We start from the raw sequence: 20000 nt of genomic DNA, 5'->3' as shown, positions 1-20000 counted from the left end.
GTATAGGTTGGGTGTGAAGAATTGGGGACAATCCGGAAAATGGCCGGTAAGGAGAGAGTTAAACACGAGATTTTTAGAAGTCCCGTGTATCTTCCTTGAAGACCGCCTACGAGTTTATATACATACAGACATATATACACTGTAACCAATACAATCTAAAACTATTCAACACGAGCCCTTCTTTATTGGTCATAATTTGCTTTGTGCATTACATTGCGTATATCTGTGCTGTAACTAAAAAGGTTTTATTTTTTACACTATGAAAGTTGGTTATCTGTTTAGTTTACACACATTGATGAGAGCTTACAGTAACGTATAAAGCTAGTAAATATTATGTCGTTAATGTTTAGTTCCTCTGCAAAATACGTTACGCGCTTACCTAGATATATAAAGTCTATAAATGAAAAGGTAAATAAAAAGAAGCGAATAAAGAGAAATCTGTTACATAAACAACCATTTAGATGTACGTTTTATGTTTTTCCTTACAAGCGAATCATCATCATTATTCAGAAAACATTCATTTTATGAGATCATTTTCATCTTCTTCCTCTCTTTTTCTCTCCATAATATCATTAACCAGCTGACTCAGTGTAGTCTAAGCTTAACTCACTCAGTCCTAGAGATTTTTGCTTCTTTTCAAAATTGGAAGAAAAATGTATTAAAAATGAGCATGTTCATAGATATTCTTATTCAACTATTATTGACATGTACAAACTAAAATCAGTACCTTTGATACTTCGCCTATAATTTGTCTCATAAAAATGTAATAAATAGGCATAGGGTAAAAGTAACCCGGGTAAGCTACGGATATTATAGTCGGTGTTAGGGTTGAGTGAGTTAAAACGTGAAGGGGGGCGGGGAGAGGGGGGATGAGGGTCACCGGTATGAGCTAAAAATGGGAATAATTTCTTGTTGAAAACATAAATAGTGCCATGTACACAGCAGAAAAAAGTAGTCTAAAAAATTCAGAGAAAAAAAATCAGCTTTCATTGATTTGGTGTGGGGGGAGGGGGGGGGGGGTTGAAGTTAGGACCCCATGACTACAATATTATATCATATCAGTTTTGAATCACAGATTTATTATTATAGTAGTTAACTACAAGGCTCACGGTATTTGAAAGCGAAGCAGCAAGTAGAAGTAATCATTGGGTGTTTATTAGTTGGGTCAAAATTTAGATGAGGTGGAAATTACTTTGAGATGGAAACTAAAGCTATTATTGTGATTGTCCTACTCTAGCTGAAAAGAAAAATAATAATTAAAAAATACAATAATAAAATAACCCCCGCCCCCCCCCCCCAAAAAAAAAAAAAACAAACAAAAAACAAAAAAAAAAAAACAAAAAAAAAAAAAAAAAAAACAAACAAAAAAACAAAACAAAAAACAAACAAATAAAAAATAACAGAGCAAAACCAACCAAACCCCCCCCCCCCCCCAACAAGACACCCCCCCCCTCCACCCAAAAAAAAAGCTACAACGAAACGAAAAAAAACAAAAAAAAAAAACAACGAAAAGACTTGAGCATTTATATGGCGCAAAATCCACTGAACGTGCTCAAAGCGCTTTGCAAGGGGTCCCTAGCCAACGGCAACACGTAACATGTGAAACAAGACATGATGCCCGTTAGGCGTTATTACATTTTTTTTCAACAGACAACGGTTGTTAATGGTACCCGTTTACACCTGAGTACAGTGTGAGAATGTGAGTAAAGAGCGCTTTTTACAGGGACGAAACTATGCGCCGCTTAGAGCGGACTCGAGCCCAGGACCTTACGATTAGAGTTGTCATATTAAAAGATCACACAATGTTTCTATATCTATCTATCTATATATATATATATATATATATATATATATATGTGTGTGTGTATATATATATATATATATATATATATATATATTATATAGATAGATAGATAGATAGATAGATAGACATATATATTATGCGCTTGGCCAATAAGCTCACAACACTGCCATCCGAAAGTATAACGGACCACACACAAAACTATGTGTAACCTTAAACGTTTATAGTCTGGATAATACAGTTAAGTGAGAATTACTCATAAACGTGGATGACAAAAAAAGAAAACAACAAAAAACCAATAATAAAGATCCGAGTGACGTCAACTTCATTCATTCTATCTATCTATCTATCTATCTATCTCTCTCTCTCTCTCTCTCTCTCTCTCTCTCTCTCTCTATATATATATATATATATATATATATATATATATATATATTATTTAAAATATTTACCACAATGTTTGAGACAGTCTACATTAATGTTTCAGGCTTAATTTGCCATCGTCAGGACTGAGTTGTTTTGTTGACTGTTGTTGTTTCTTGAAGTGGTTCCGGTTTAAAGTTGCTTAACACTTAGCACTTTTCGTACCATATTTGTATCAAACACAATTCAATATATATATATATATATATATATATATATATATATATATATATATATATATATATATATACTTTGTATATAAACTGATAAAGGCAGGTTCTTGGAGCTGACTATAAAGCTTTAATATTAACCCATTTTTTCTCTAAACAGACACGAAACCTTCCCCTTGAAACCAAGCAATGGGACTCTCTGGCTTCATCCATCCAAATCAATCATCAAACGTTTTCTGAGAAATCCAGTCAGTGTCGTTGCTAAAGACTTAAAGATAAACATCGTGTTTTGATTGTCGTCTTTGCCGTGTGTATGCACTGAGTTAACTCATTCAACCCTAACACCGACTATATCCGTAGTTTACCCGATTTACTTTTACTCCATGCCTATTTATTACACTACACTTTTATGAGACAAATTATAGATGTATGTAGTATCAAAGCTAATGTTTTTTTAATTTTTACATGTTAATGAATGGTAGTTGAATAAAATTATATATGCACATGCTCATTTTTAATAAAGTAGCAAAAGTAGCAAAAGTGAAAAGTAGCAAAATAACTCGAGGATTGCGTGAGTTAAGACGCATGTCGTATTCTACCCTATACGTTTCGTGAAGGTGCTATGAGTCGTAAATAATGTCCATTTGTTGTTAAACGGGGTGCTGGGTGCGCCGTCTTTGCCTTGTATTATAGATAGAAAACACCTTTATTGAGACGGCACGAAAGTAGTGTAACCTAACACCACATGTGGTGATTTTATCACGAACGACATGACAAACTAAATAATTCACATAGATACAGAGATTTAAACGGACAAAAAGAGAAAGTTTCCGCTGCGTCAATGTTCATCGGAGCTTTCTGATTCTAAACTCAATATAATTATAACAGTCTTTATATCTTTTTTTTATGTCTAAATTGAAATATTTTAAAAATAAGAAGATATTTGTGGAAAAAGAAATACAAAACAAATCAAATATCCACTCCACCTTGTCCGACCTCATCTCATCGATATCTGCATTTCACGATATTGATATTATAATAATATTCATTTTTTAATAAAATCAATATAGATGTTTACAAACTATCGTTGACATTAATATCTTAAGCTTCCCGTAATGCTCTCTCGTGAAATCTTCCACTCCTTCGTGTCTCTCGCATGTCTTAAAATGTTCTTTTGTAGGTTTCTAAAGATATCTTTAAGAACGGGGGATCTGACTCCGATGTCCCATTCGTTTCCACGCCACTGTTATTTTTGTAACTCTATACAGTCGACCAAGCCAGCAGTATCCAAGCCTGAAGGAAGGAGCTAATGAAATGTCTATATTTGTACGCCAAACATGTACACGGCATATATTTCTCAGTTTAAACCTGACGCATTTTATAAAAAAATGACATTCTGACATCCTGCGCTTCATTCGTTTGTAAAATCATAATATATATCTAGACTTTTCGTTTGGTTTTTAATGGAATTTCCATTTACATTTAAATTCTGAAATTTGATATTTATTTTACTACATAACTTAAACTGAGTGCAAGTTTCGTAGAGACGTGAGGGAGACTGTTTGAACTGTAATGTATATATTATTTAAATAATTTGCAATATGCAAGGCACACTTATGATTTGCGTGCAGCATCCACAAATCCCAAAGTCAGAAGAAACAACAGTAAAGGTAGTACATCATCAGTAACAGCATCTATTGGGTACATCGACATTTTATTACATTCGACCTAAACCGCTCCCGATACCTAAGAGTACCGAGTACTGAGACTTGAGAGAGCTCCGCTGGTAGACCAATTGCCTCAAAAGCAAAAGGATCGGGGTCGTTTTTGTTTTTGTTTGTTTGTTTGTTGTTGTTGTTTTTTTTTATAGGAAGGAACATTCTTGCGATTGACAAGTGTCGTATACGACAGCTAGCAAGCAATCACTTTCAACGTTAACGAAAATCGGTTTAATGCTTCAGTCGATGAGCTTTAAGGCTCTGATGAAAGACTTTAGGAGAACTTTCATGTAACCGACCATCAGACCCCAATAGAATCGATCCCAATAGATACTTAATTAAACCTCCTACCGGGCAATGTAATAACAGATTGAAAAGTGTTGTGTACGAAAATAAAAAGTTAGCCAGCAATCACTTTCAATGGTAAAGAAAACCGGCGGCTTGACGCTTTAGTCCATGAGCTTTACGCTCTGATGAAAGACTTTAAGAGAAGTCTCGTGTAAACGATCCTTTGGCTTCCAACAGAACAGATCCCAACGGATCCTTAAGCCTCATCACCGGACAGTATCACAACAGATTATCTGCTATCCGATGACCAAAAAAAATTTAAAAAATAAAAAATCATCATGAACAGAAAGCTTTTACATAATATGTCTAAACCCAGAGTGTCCATTCATATAATTTGAGTCGAGATGGGAATAATGTGTGTAAAATGACTTACAAAGTCGGGGCTGGTGTTTTACATTGTTGCCACCCGTCCAAGTATCCTAGCCTGAAACTAGAATGATTATCTCGACTAGAAACAACACTGTCGTATTCTGAAGAAAAAAACCCCGACACATTTTAATATTTAAGCCAAAAATCTCGTCCTTCAACCACCTATAGATTAAAATGATCCTAAAAATTAAAAATTATGCCTTTTCCGCCACGACATCATAAGATATCGTCGCCTATGCATTCCACGAAGGAATATAGATAACTCATCAAACAAGATGTCTGATGTCAACATGAATCACCCATGTTGTCCAAGTGAGCAAATTAACGGGGGTCAATAATCTTCCTCAATGAAAAAAAAACGAAAGTGCCTGAAGCGGGGCTCGAACCCGGGTCGTTCCGGGTCACAGTGCAATGTGACCACTCGGCCACTTCGCCCCCCTAAACTTGTCTAAAACTCTGAATTTTGGGACACTCTTGAAGTCCATGGTTTCTAGAGTATTTGACACGATGATTGTCATTTTCATCGATGTACTATATTTGAAGGACTTGTCTTCTGCCCAAAATGTTTTAAAATGTGTTTTTCCAGAGTACCGTTAAAATACCATGTTACTGTAAGACAGCGTTTATTCAACAAATGTAAAACTAACAAAGTTACTTATTACTATGATATCTAGTTGGAAATATGACATTTTATTTGCATAATGAAATCCATCTCAAATTAAAGAATATCTACCTGTTCATCAATCTAATATTGGTTGGCATCATACACATATTGATTGGTCTGATAAGGTAATATAAATGTTGTTGCTCGAAGCTCAAAGAAATAAATAATAATGTGAAATTGAATGTAAGCTTCAATTTAATTACAAAAACAGATCAAATGAATGTTTCGGGTTTCCCCTTTATCAACAAAACAGGATGTTTGTTGATAAAGGGGAAACCCGAAACGTTCATTTGATCTTTTTTTGTGATTGAATTGAAGCTTACATTCAATTTCACATTATTATTTATTTGGTCTGATAAGTGAACGCAATTGGGTTCAGTAGTCTGATGTCACGCCGCCCGGCAACGGCGAACATCTTGGTTCTAAACAAAGAAAATCATTACTTTTTATTCTTCATGCTGGCTAGAACTTGTGATCAGAATGTGTAAAAGTCAAAACAAGATCAAATTTATGAGTTTTCCCCTCTGGATACGCTTTTATGCTCGCCGGAGAAATATTTCATACGGGCGTCCGCCATTGTTCCGATAGTTTAGAGCCAGTGTTACTAAGTTACCATGCGTCATTAGGAAGGAAGTGACGTTACGACTGTTGAAGCGTATGGCAGGCTTGATTTAATATTGTTGTAATGGACATTATTTTGCGTTGGGTTGAGAGTATTTCCATTCCAACAATGAGTCCATAACAATTTGTTTTACCAGACCTGCAAATAAGTACACGTTATTTGACATTGGTAAAGACATTTGACGAGAAATTGGTGTTGATGTAGTGAAAATCTCTAAAGCATTCAAGATACTACTCGCTGGATTTTGGACGTGCTTAATGTTGCCCGATTGCTTTACACACCTTTATATAGATAGTATGCAGATGACGTAACTCAGGCCTTTGTTATTGTTTTTGCCATCCGCGTTTGTGAGTTGTTCTCACTAAACTGTATTAACCAGACTATAAAAGTTCATGGTTACACAGAGTTTGTGTTGGTCCGTTATACTTCCGGATGGCACTGTTGTGAACTCCTTGGCCAAGCGCATTCTATCTATATTCTATTTGACAAACAATCATAGCGTGGCTCAGCGGTACGGTCTTCGCTTCGTACCCGAAATGTACCGAGTTCGATTACCCGCTGCGCTGTGCGGCCTTGAGCAAGTCACCTCGCCCTAGCTCAATTTGCGGCGCTGCACTGCGGCTGACGCCTGGGTTATTCTAGTCTTCCCTTGGAATAGACCCTAGAGACAAATGTCCCCTATGGGATGAATAAAGGGAATTTTTTTTTTTATTTATTTAAAAAAAAATAACTAAAAATTTGTCTCATTTTATCATCAGGTCACTTCCATCTGGAATCTTTTCATTTTCTTTAAATGCTTGATGCCAACTGGTGCGTGGATAACTATAGAAATATTTCTTATATTTATTTATACATTTCATTAACGTGCAACAGCTGACTGCAGGACAGCTCGCATACAACGGTCTCGGATGCAACGGGAGCTCGGATATGACGGGAAATTTTTTAATCCCCGAAATACCGTATACATGGATATAACGGGACTCTGCAACAACAGTATTCTTTTTTTTTTTTTTTGCCAGTCATACTAATCCCGTTGTATCCGAGTTCTACTGTATCATCATGCATTGCTTATGTCAAGCAAAATTTTCCTTTTTTTTTCAATCTGAATCTGTGCACAATTTATATAAAACCATTGCATACATCATTTTCCTATCAGCGAAAAGTGAAAAGAGTAAACAAAAGTCTGTTAAGAATTAACACCTGCATGCCACAAAAGCGCAGATGTTCATTTTAATATTAATACCATAAAACACATAACATTACATTTGGCCAGGCAATCTCCAAGCACACAAATAAACATAAGCTCAGTCCGTGTTTTGATATTTGATTCCCTTGCAATCCACGCACAAGTCGTGTAAATAACATAAAGCAAACACAGAAAACTTGCCATTTATAAGATTGGTTGGTATACGGCCCGGCCGTAAGCACAATTCTAACGACGCCAAAAACAAACAAAACCTGCATGAATCTATTACGACAAAAATATAAACATAATAATAATCTCTAACGGAACGAGTTGAGGCCTGAAGCATGAACACGAGAGAAGGGAAGGCATGGCATGGCAGCATTCCTTCCTCCCGCTGCAGTTTGTCAATAAACCATGCTATCGGCCCATTCATTCATTCATTCATTCATTCATTCATTCATTCATTCATTCTAAATTCTTTTTATCCTTATAGATAGTATGCGCTTGGCTTAGAAGCTCACAACATTGCCATCCGGAAGTATAACAGACCAACACACAATACCCTGTGTAACCATGAACGTTTATAGTCTGGATAATACAGTTAAATGAGAATTACTCGTAAAGGTGGATATCAAAAAACAATAACAATGACCCGAGTGACGTCAACTTCATTCTATCTATAGAGGTAAATCTCAAACAACGGGACTGGATCTCCTGTGACCAAAATAAGCCCTATAGAAGGAATGGAGTTGACGCCATACACCTCTTTGTTTTTGTTTTAAGACCGCCAGTTCGGTGATTAGTTCTGGAAAAAGATTAATATATCAATCAGACTATCTATCTATAAACTTTTAGGTTAACACGTCGTTTTGTGTGTTGATTATTTTCATCTGGCCGGCGGTTGTTGTGACTTCAGCGCATAGCATCAACAATTTTTTTAAAAACCCTCTTAGGTAAACCTGAAACAGTGATGGGACTGAATATAATATTCCAACTGAGAAATTCCTATTGATGGTATGCGTTTAAGTAAAATACTCAGTCTTATGCTCTTTGTAAAATTGAGCCCCATTTTTGAGAAGGAGTTAAAGAGTTTAATTACATCATTAGTCATTTCGAGTTTAATTTTCATTTTTAATTTTAAATTAATTCGTACAGACTATGAACTGAATCTGTTTCATATTTTTCGCAGCATACTAGGCACTTTGTGATAAATAACAAAAAAAATGATTATTAGTATGTAATTATAAATTGCTCTATCGAAGGCATCTCTCTCTCTCTCTCTCTCTCTCTCTCTGTCTCTCTCTCTCTCTCTCTCTCTGTGTGTGTGTGTGTGTGTGTGTGTGTGTGTGTGTGTCTCTCACCCCTTCCTCTCTCTTACTATCTTTCACTCATTCTCTCGAATTACCTACATACCCACCCACCCATCAATTACTATCTATCTATCTATCTATCTATCTATCTATCTATCTATCTGTCTGTCTGTCTGTCTGTCTGTCTGTCTGTCTGTCTATCTGTCTGTCTGTCTGTCTGTCTGTCTGTCTGTCTGTCTGTCTGTCTATCTATCTATCTATCTATCTATCTATCTATATATATATATATATATATATATATATATATATATATATATATATATTATATACACACACACACCCACGAAGTCTCTCTATCCCTTCCCTGCTCTGTCTACACAAACACAGACACTTTCACACACACAGTCACACACATACTCACACACACATACAAACACACGAACAAATACAGATATGATATAATTTATTCCACAGTCTATACGTGTAGATAATGCAAAAAGTATAGAACGTTTCCATAATCTCGCATTTCCAAATATTCCAATTCATAGAATGAACAAACAACAACAAATGGAATAGGAAAAGGAATCAAGCATGCTAATTCATATGACTCTCTGCTCATTACATTTGATTAAATAATAATTAAATATCATTAAATTAAACATAATTAATCAACCCATAATTTTGGCACACACACACACACACACACACACACACACACAGAGAGAGAGAGGGGGAGAGATAGATAGATAGATAGATAGGGAGAGAGAGGAGACAGAGAGAGAAACAGATAGACACAGACACACACACACACACACACACACACACACAGAGAGAGAGAGAGAGAGAGAGAGAGAGAGAGAAAGAGAGAGAGGGAGAAAAAGAAAGAAATAAAGAAAGAGAGAGAGGGGGGGGAAGAGAGAGAGAGAGAGAGAGAGAGAGAGAGAGAGAGAGAGAGAGAGAGAGAGATCAGACAACACCGACAACGGATTGACCTTTGAAATGATTTACACACTGTACATAATACATACTAAATACATTCCCCACCGAAAACAAAAATGCATGTCTTAATTAGAGAGATACATAGAGGGCAATATTAACCACTTCACAATTTATTTACACATTTTAGCCATAAAACCTTGTGAACTCGGAGGGGTCACTAAGTTTGCTATCGATTATATTATCACAAACACATCGATGTCTCGTGAATTATTCATTTCCTGTGATAGAAAAATGACAAAAGGGGCAACATCTAGAAAACTCACCTCCGTACCACGACAAAACACTTTTTATTATTCCATTTTGGCCAGAAAACGTTAATTTCAAAATAATTAAATCGATTAAACTTACCCCGAACTTATCAAACTCCTCAAAAAATTTATATATAAAATTTAAATATTATTTACAATTTTGGCAAGTTTTGATTAAATCTAAATGAATCGACATTTGAAGAAAAAGAAAGCAAAAAAAATAAATAAAATAATTCTGGCCAAAGTAAAAGAAATTGTTTAGTCAGAGCATGGCAACTCAAAGTCCTGGGTTGCTCGATGAAATTTTAAGGGGGTTACAAATGAAAAAAGAGTGACATATTATCGAAAGAAAGAAATTCAAAACTGCCACGGCATCCATTATTAATGAGAGTTTGTATTATAGAGGTGAAGTGTAGTTAAAGCTTTTTCTGGGGTTAGTGCGTCCTTTCCAGATTTCAAAATATTATTCTTGCAATTGTTTTAACCCTTTACTGGCCAAGCTGAGTAGGGAACTAAATAAGTGTGATGTCAACATCATGGTTCCAATCTCCCTGGAAGTGTGAAACCAGTCCTCGGGGAGACTGGATAGATACATTCAATGTGTGCAACTGATATTCAGGTTTTTTAGTGATAGAAAGAAATAAAGAAAGAAAGTTGAGCTTTTATATAGCGCAATATCCACTAAACGTGCTCAAAGCGCTTTATTGGCCCCTGACCAACAGCAACAAGTAACATAAAGAACGAGACATAACGCCTGTTAGGCGACATTACAATTAAAAAATTTTTTTTTTTGTATATATCAAATATATGTCTTCCTCTTATTGTTTGGTTATGATTGTGCGGATTTGAGATCTTGTAGTATGATTCTCGCCTTCGGAGACATGTTATATGTTGCTGCTTGCTTATTACCTCTTGTAAAGCGCATTACACAATTTGTGAATATTTCAAATGTATAAAAGCTCAAGATATTTTTTAAAAGTTTGATATATGTTTCTACGAATAAAAACGCTTATAAAATATATACTACGATATTCTGTTTTAGCCAAAATGTGATTACAATCCCCAGCTGATGACAGAGGTAAAATCTTGTGTCCGATTAGAAAACAAGTCGAACGTCGTCAGTAAGGGGTCAAAGGTGATCCTGGAAGAAATGAACAAAATGGCCAAATTTATCCAGTCTCAGAGATGGAGAGAGAAGCACCCAGAATACAACATGAATGACCCAATCAAGGTGCTCGACAGAAAGGAACAGGTCATCATCTTCAGACTGAGAACTGGACACAACCAGTTAAAGGAACATATTATGTGGAGGATGTCCAGAGCAGGTGCCTGGACAATGTGACTGCGGACTTGAAAATGAAAATGGACATCATGTCCTAATGGAATGTCCAAGGTACAACCAGTTGAGAAGGAACTTCTGGCCTGACCCAACCCCATACTCAAAGAAGCTGTACGGCAGTGAGGACGACCTCAGGACCACTGTGGGCTTCATTCACCAGACCGGACTGACCATGTGACGTGACGGGAACGAAGAAGAAGAAGAAGAAACTGGAAATGTTATTGTACTTTTCTTTTCCAGAACGGAATTCTATATAAATAAAGATTGTATAAAAATGAGGGAAGTGCGGAAATAAGTCTATTTTTTAGCTTTATATAGCGCAATATCTTCTAAATGTGCTCAAAGCGCTTTACAAGGGGTCGATCCCAGGTGAATTCGACAGAGCAATGATTGTGTAACTGAGGCGGAAAATACTAGTTAGTGTCCTATGAACAGGGTAACAAACAATTGCTATTGACCGTTTCACGCTATAGAAACTGGAATAAACTCCGGTTCCAAAGGCCTTATAGCTCGGAAGGACTATTATTACTACAATGAGAGAGCAACAATTAATACGGATGTCCTATTGCAGTAAAGCTTGAGCTTTTATATAGCGCAATATCTACTAAACGTGCTCAAAGCGCTTTACAAAGGGTCCATGGCCAACAGCAACACTTAACATGTAGGACGTGACATGTCGCCTGTTAGGCGATGTTACCTTTTTTCGGACAGAGACAACGCTGTTAACGACCAGGTACTCATTTTACACCTGAGTACGATGAAATAATGTGGATAAAGAGCCTATTCCAAGGACTCAACTATGCGCCAAGCTACACTCGAACCCAGGACCTTCCGATCCGAAAGCGAGTGTCATACCACAAGACACAAATATATTATCGGATTACCCGCGACAAATTATATGTACACAGAAGCATTTAACGAAAAGGACAATCTATCTATATCATATTTACGACGGATGCCCTTTATATATCGCTTCTTATTTCCCTATGGGGATAAAGATAAAGGGAGAAAATCAGAATCATGAATGAACAACACAAAACAAACGACGTTTCGGCCCTTGGCCTTTATCAAGTAAACACAGAATACACATATATTTATATTAGATTGTCATTTATCAATGTATAACCTTAATGTAGAATATTATAACTCTTATGTATAACCTTGATAAAGGCCAAGGGCTGAAACGTCGTTTGTTTTGTGTTGTTCATTCATGAGTCATATTTACTCCCTTTATCTTTATCTCCATTTTATTGACTCATTTAGGCACCTCTATTTATTAGTCTTATTTCCCCAGCAGGCCATATTGTATTGTAGAACCTTTTAAACGGAATAAGTCTCCAGTTAGATTCCTGCCTTTCCGTCACGGCTCTATTCAGGTTCTCATTCACCTTTTGGTCAAAGAAGGACAAGGTGCGAGGTGCAGGGTGCTTTACCCAAGGGCGCAACGCAGTAAACTGAGTATGTTTTTTTTCTTCTCTCGATCACTGGCACCGATTTCGTCATTAACCACGCTCAACAACACTTGGTTCGTATGCTAGCTTTCCCGACAGCACAAATCGAAATATTATAATAATAATATGAGATAATAATTTTTTATCAGGCATCGGTCCGTCCGTCTCCCTTGATGTGTATGCTGATAATAATACGAGTAATAATATCATTGGAAACAAAACAATGATGATTTCTACTTGGCTCTATAATATCACAGCACGTATCTAAACCGAGAAGGTTCCAATTCGTCGCGTTGGATAAAAAGATTGAGACTTAAAGTTGGATTAGCATTTCGTCAATTGAAGGTTGAATTCGGCGTATGAATACATTGTGCACATTAGAGCGCGACCGTTTTACAAAAAGATATATTACATTGCATTATCGATCTCAAATTTCATGCAACGTAAACTCTTATCTTGTCTACTCTATCTTTTTTCCGAATAAATTTCTTTTGAATTTGATTTAATTGTCATAAATGTATAAATACAAACATAAATGTTGAGCGTTAAACGGGTCATCTTTATATTTATGAAAACATCGAGGGGAAAAGACATATGAAAACTTTAAAGAATAAGAATAAGTAACATCGAATAATTCAGTCTTTATGACTTAATGTACTATATTGCCACTAAACAATGTTATGTGTTGTAGGTAGGCTGAGATATTGTGCCGCAGTGCAGCGCCGCAAAATGAGCGATCGGATTCGTTATTTATTTTTATTTTTAAAAAGTTTCCACAAGAAAATAATGTGTAATTTCGACGATAAAAACAGCTTTAAAAGCCAGTAACAACATCGACAAGACATTTTATGTCTGTAGAATACTTACTTCTCATCGAATTTTATTTCGACGTCAACGTCAAGTATAAATCTCCAAACAATATGGCTGCCACATTGTTGACGACGCAAGTTTCCATGGTAATCAGGCGCAAACGGCTATGTGGTCTTGTGGTTTGACACTCGCTTTCGGATAGGAAGGTCCCGGGTTCGAGCCTGACTCTTCGCTTAGTTGAGTCCTTGGAAAAGGGTATTTCCTCACATTTTCTCACCGCACTCGTGTGTAAAATAAGTACCTAACCGTGAACAGCGTTGTCTCAGACGGGGGATAAAATGTAATATCGCCTAACAGGCGCCCTGTCTCGTTCTACATGTTACATGTTGCTGTTGGTGTGGGACTCTTTGTAAAGATCTTTGAGCACGTTTAGTGGATATTGCGCTATATATATAAAAAAGCTCAAGTTCAAGGCTAAAGGAATTAGACAAGGGGTTTGGACCAAAGAGCAGCAGACTAAGACTTATTAACCCTCTCCATACCAGCCATTTTCAGAATTTTCCCCAAAACTTCACACCCACCCAACAGAAAAACAGACATATCTTACTCAAACAGAAAAGCAACAAGAACATTCTATACATAATAGTGTTCGCCAATATGAGCTCTATTACAGAATGTCAAGTTTTTTTTTTATAGCTATAGCAAAAAGACATTAAATCTGGATGAGAAAGGAGACGGTGGCATCGTAACAAATGTGACGATTTTCCAATAGGTGGTAAGGAAAGGGTTAAGGTCAAAGGTCAGATTTAGTCTGGAACTTGAGTTTAGAAAATCTATATAAGAACGAAATTTCGTAGTAAATATAGATAGTATGCGCTAGGCTAAGAAGCTCATAACATTGCCATCCGGAAGTGTAAACGGACCAAACACACAAAACTGTGTGTATCCATGAACGTTTATAGTCGGGTTAATACAGTTCAGTGAGTATTATTCATACACGGTGATGGCAAAAAACAACAACAAAGACCTGAGTGACGACATCTTCGAACTATCTATAGTCATTGCCGAAGTGCTTGGTGTGCTAACATAAGAATGGGTCCTGATTTTTGGTATTTTTATGCTATTTGGCTCATCGAACAAAGAAATCTGGTCATCTTCCGGTGACTGCTCACCCACGCGTAAACTTCATTTATACATGACGAGTCGACAGCGTAGTGGTGAGTCGCTCACATTGAAGTCGAAGGTCGCAGATCAACTCACGAGAAGGCACTGCGACCTCGGAGTTAATATAATTCTGTTCCATTTAGTTATATTACTGATCGCCTTCTGATTATATATATATATATATATATATATATTATATATATATATATATATATATATATATATATATATATTATATATTTATTTATTTATTTATTTTATTTATATTTTAAATTTATTTTTTTTCTAATTATTATTATTATTATTATTAATTTTTTTTTATAACTTGGGCTTTTGTATTAGAGCAATATCAAAGCACTTTACAATGGGTCCCTAGCCAACAGCACCACTTAGCATACAGGTCGAAACATGACGCCTGCTAGGCGATATTACAATTTTTTTGAACAGCGGGCACTTAGGCGGAACAGGCTTTCGAGTGGCGGGGTCTCTCATGGAAATCAATGTATTATAATGATTAAAGTATGTCATGATTTTAAAAATCAGATATTAAAATCTGTTGTAGCCTGTCCAGCGATCATCTATAGCTTTATTATGCTTTTACGTTTTGTCAATTATCGAGCACCAATTTTATTTATTTAACCAATCAAAACATATGAAACTATCTAACTCAAAGCATTAAAAAAAATAACACTCCTGAATTCATTGAAAAAAAAAAAAACCCAACAAAACAAACGAAAGTTCAAAAAGGCGCGCGTACCATACTGCACGCTTGGCTACCGGAACATGGGGATGATGTGTGTAAAAACGCCGATTGAATAATAATAATAATAATAATAATAATAATAATAATAATAATAATAATAATAATAATAAATAATAATAATAATAAAGACGATGATGATGACGACGATAATAATAATAATAATAATAATAATAATAATAATAATAATAATAATAATAATAATAATAATAATAATAATAATAATAATGATGAGATGAAGATGATGATGATGATGATGATGATGATGATGATGATGATGATGATGATGATAATAATATTAATAATAATAGCACTGTATCAGGGTCGACACACCTTTTCAAATTTACATCTTACACCAATTCCTGCTCGCCAGTTTTCAATTTCTTTGTATATATAAATTATATATATATTATAAATTTATTTAAACACTCACGCGCGCGCGCACACACACACACACGCACACACACACACACACACACACATATATATATATATATATATATGTATCTATATAATATAATTTTTTATATATATACAGAAAAAGAAGAAGACGAAGAAGAAGAAGAAGAAGAAGAAGAAGAAGAAGAAGAAGAAGAAGAAGAAGAAGAAGAAGAAGAAGAATTAAATTAAATTAAATTAAATTAATTAAATTGAGCTTTTATATTTCTATATAAGGCAATATCCACTAAACGAGCTCAAAGCGCTTTACAAAGGGTCCCTGACCAACAGCAACACGTAACATGTAGAACGAAACAGGACGCCTGTTAGGCGACATTACCACTTTTTTCCCCGAAATAAACAACGCTGTTAACGGCCAGGTACTCATTTTACACCTGAGTACGGTGAGAAAATGTGAGTAAAGAGCCTTTTCCGAGGACTCAGTTATGCGCCGAGCGAGGCTCGAACCCAGGCAGGACCTTCCAATCCGAAAGCGAGTGTCATACCACAAGACAACATAGCCGCACAGAAGAAGAAGAAGAAGAAGAAGAAGAAGAAGAAGAAGAAGAAGAAGAAGAAGAAGAAGAAGAAGGAAATAAAAATACTATTGATACCTCACTGGTTATTGTTCTAAATCAAAGTGTTATCACAAGTACTGAATCACTGAATCCGTCAGTAAATAAACTCTTATTGAGATCGCGTGGATTGTTATGAAGACCGCCAGGCGTGTTTTTATCGGCTCTCCGCAGCGCGATAAGTGGGTCTGCCGGGCAAATCGAGCACCCTACGGATATTTATGATCATTGATACACAACGGCTCAAATCTCGCGAATCGGAATCCTCAGCGGGCCAACTAAATTAATAATAATATAAGAGGAATGCGAGGACGAGCCATCTGGTAAAAAAGAAGGATAAAAAATAAATAGGCAAACGGCTACCGTATTGGTCTTTAAAAGTTTCATCAATTTCTTAAAGAGAAAAACTGGAAATCTTAGAGGAAAGATATATAACTTTTACAAAGTTTATAAAAGTTATAATTATTCCGTTGTCAAATACCGCCACTCGAACACTACACTACTTCCGCCATGTTTGTTTATCCCCACAACGGTAACGGAGTTGTCGAGAAGGGGTAATTACTCTTCTCAAAATACATTTGGGCCAAACTTTTCACCTTAGTTAACTAAAATGATATAAGAGAAAAAATGATGAAACAATCACTTACCACAGACTTGAGAGAGCACAGATATTTCACACGCACACACAACAATGGGAATAATGTTTGATGTTGTCAACGACTCAACGCCTACTTTTCGCCGTGGGCACTTGTCATCGATTACTGTTCCGTCGACTTGTTGTGTTTCATATTCCGGTAGATGGCGTTATGACGAGCCGAAGCGGCACTTGTTGGGTCGCTCATTGATGAAAGAGACGCCCCACCCCTTTCAGCGGGTCGGAAGCCTTCGCGGTGCCTTCTCGGTCGTCTGTTTATGCTTCACGTCCGCCCGGATCATTCGCGATCTCGTGTTTGAAACGCCGAGGGGAGGGAGCGAGGGGAAAAATAAATGGCTCAATTTTACACACGAGAGGCTTAGCTGGTAATCACGAGAACCTCACCCCCTGTCGAGTGTATAAAATATTCGGGTGGGTAGATATATCACTGATGGGTGCTTGGCGGGGTATAGCATAAATGTAAGGGGTCAGAACTGCTGCTAACAACAGAGAATGTCGATTGTAGCGGCCCGTATGAAGCACACACGGAAGATTACGCTCAATTTCGCCTTCGGCAGCACGGATCACGGAAATAGCTATTTTTCTTGTCAATGATTCCCGGGAGTCCGTGACCGCCGTATGCAAGCAAGGAGCGATCGCCACGATGATAGATTTTCTCCGCGGTCCGCATGGCGGCAAAGGTGATAATCGACGGATAATGTACCACGGAAAATTGATACTTGCTGTAATTCGATTGTATCTTAACCGTAAATCCAGGTAAACGCATGTCACACTTCCTTTGAGATAATCATAATATCACTTAAGTACACGGCGATTTGTCTGACAACAACGGTAAACACTTCGGACGGACGGACGGAGGGACGGAGGGACGCACGCGAGAGAGTGAGGAAGGAATTGGCCGGGGGGGGGGGGGGGGGGGGGGGGGGCGCAGTCATAGAAAAAGTCAGGTGAATAATCCGGTCGACCCGCGTGATCCACCCTCATGATCATCCGCTCAATTATGCTTGTTGACTTATTGATTTCACGCGGAATTCATCTTATACATGTACGAGCCGCCAGCAACGTAAATATTTGACCCCCCCCCCCCCCCCAAAAAAAAAAAAAAAAAAAAAAAATAAAAAATAAACAAAAAACAACAAAAAACAAAACAAAAACAATTAAATATAAAATAGATAAATAAATAAGAAGTCAATTTGATGCTGCCATCACTACTTATTAAACCAACCGACTTATGGAAAACCCACAATAATCTTTTCGAGGAAATAAAGGCTATATATAACGAACCGGTACTCTATAAATTATTCATCTACTTCTTGTGGAAATGAACATAGATGGAGCGGAGACGAATCGTTTGAGCCATCAAATATCAAAAATCGGTTCGGGAATAAAGTCTGTAGGTACGCGCAAATGAATCTGGCAACAGGACAGCCAGATGGCGATTCCGTACATTAAATGACCGATCATTATGCCCTACCGGATTTAAAAAATAATCTTTTGAGTCAACAGGTGATAGAATTGCCAGAATTAAAAGAAAAAGTTTGAAAGTTACTCGTATACCAATCTGTAAAAAAATAGTTTTAGATTTGCCAGTTATTCTGTGCTTGTTGGCAATTTTGAAAAAAATTAAAAAGAAAACACATTTGTCTTGACAGACGATAAAATCGTACAATGAGCAGCAACAACAGAAACAGCAACACAACATTATCATCATCAACAATGACAACAATAACACCGATACCAATATTAATAAATGTAACGTTGACAATAACAGAAACAAAACAATAACAACAACAACAACAACAACAACAACAACAACAACAACAACAACAACAACAAGGAAGACAATAATTACCAACATCATTTGGCCTTCAATCAATCAGAAAAGTGAGTGGAGCAGGCACTTGTTTTGATAATAACAAGAAATGAAGTGAGAAGGGCACTTGTTTTGATAATGACAAGAAATGAAGTGAGATGGGTACTTGTTTTGATAATAACAAGAAATGAAGTGAGAAGGGCACTTGTTTTGATAACAACAAGAAATGAAGTGAGAAGGGCACTTGTTTTGATAATAACACGAAATGAAGTGAGAAGGAAAGTGCCAGAAGACAATAGAGAATAAAAATTTCGCGGCGGCGATTTGGGCTCGAACCCGCGTCCAATGGTGGATAGCTCACACAGTGGAGCCACGCTCTCCCCGGCCAGGCGCAGGTGTCGTACCATCAGCAGGTCGCGGGTTTGAGCCCCCATCGCAGCCGCGAAATGGCATTCCCTCAACAAGAACAGGCGCCGTGCGGGGTCCTACTAATTGCCGTCCGGAGCCGTCCGGAGCCACCCGGCGACCCAGGAAAGCTGTCCGGGGGTCATCTAAAGCATTCTCAAGCCATCCGGAGGCCCTCAGACCTGTACGAAATTTTCCAGAAGTCGTCCGCTTTCCGAAAGCTCCTCGTTCTGCTCCGGACGGCAATTAGTAGTACCGGTTGTGAGTCCCAGAATTTGCAAAAATGACTCTGGACGAAATGAATGAATGAAGTGTTCTTCTATAGCGCTAAACGCCGAAGCCTCAAAGCGCTTTACAATATACTTGTCAAACCATAAGCACACTCGTACCGAGCCAAACACAGACAACAGTCGCTCACAATAACTATGCAAGTTTTACAAAATGAAATTGACATTCAACAAAATGGAATCAAAAAATAAAACGTATAATTTAGATACTCGTCTTAAAGAAAATGCCTAGGATAAAAATTTCTGGAAAAGATGAGTCTTTAGATTTTTCTTTAAATTTTCTACGACATGATCGCGTTATTATGACCTGGCATTCGTGTTTCCAGTTATCTTCTTCTTCTTCTTCTTCGTTCCTCTGATGGACATCTATGGCTGCAGTCCGATATCTGCTATGAAGTCTGTGGTCCGCTTTAGGTCCTCAGCCTCGCCATAGAGCTTTGTGTTG

The 20000-nt window shown here is 37.0% G+C and overlaps 1 protein-coding gene across 1 annotated transcript in view; it reads right to left on the bottom strand.

Moving 5' to 3' along the window:
- Positions 1 to 17349, bottom strand: part of LOC144978199 (uncharacterized) — a 43887-nt gene extending 26538 nt beyond the window's left edge. The window contains exon 1 of the mRNA XM_078923948.1: positions 17043 to 17349. The gene's annotated coding sequence lies outside the window, so the exon portion shown is untranslated. The remainder of the gene's footprint in view (positions 1 to 17042) is intronic.
- Positions 17350 to 20000: the final 2651 nt, after the last annotated feature.

Source organism: Berghia stephanieae, chromosome 8 (assembly GCF_034508935.2).
Source record: "Berghia stephanieae isolate SIO BIC M18660-M18661 chromosome 8, UCSD_Bste_1.3, whole genome shotgun sequence".
Lineage (NCBI taxonomy): Eukaryota > Metazoa > Mollusca > Gastropoda > Nudibranchia > Aeolidiidae > Berghia > Berghia stephanieae.
The sequence above is the reverse complement of the archived record's forward strand: the minus strand, read 5'-3'. Positions and strand labels throughout refer to the sequence as shown.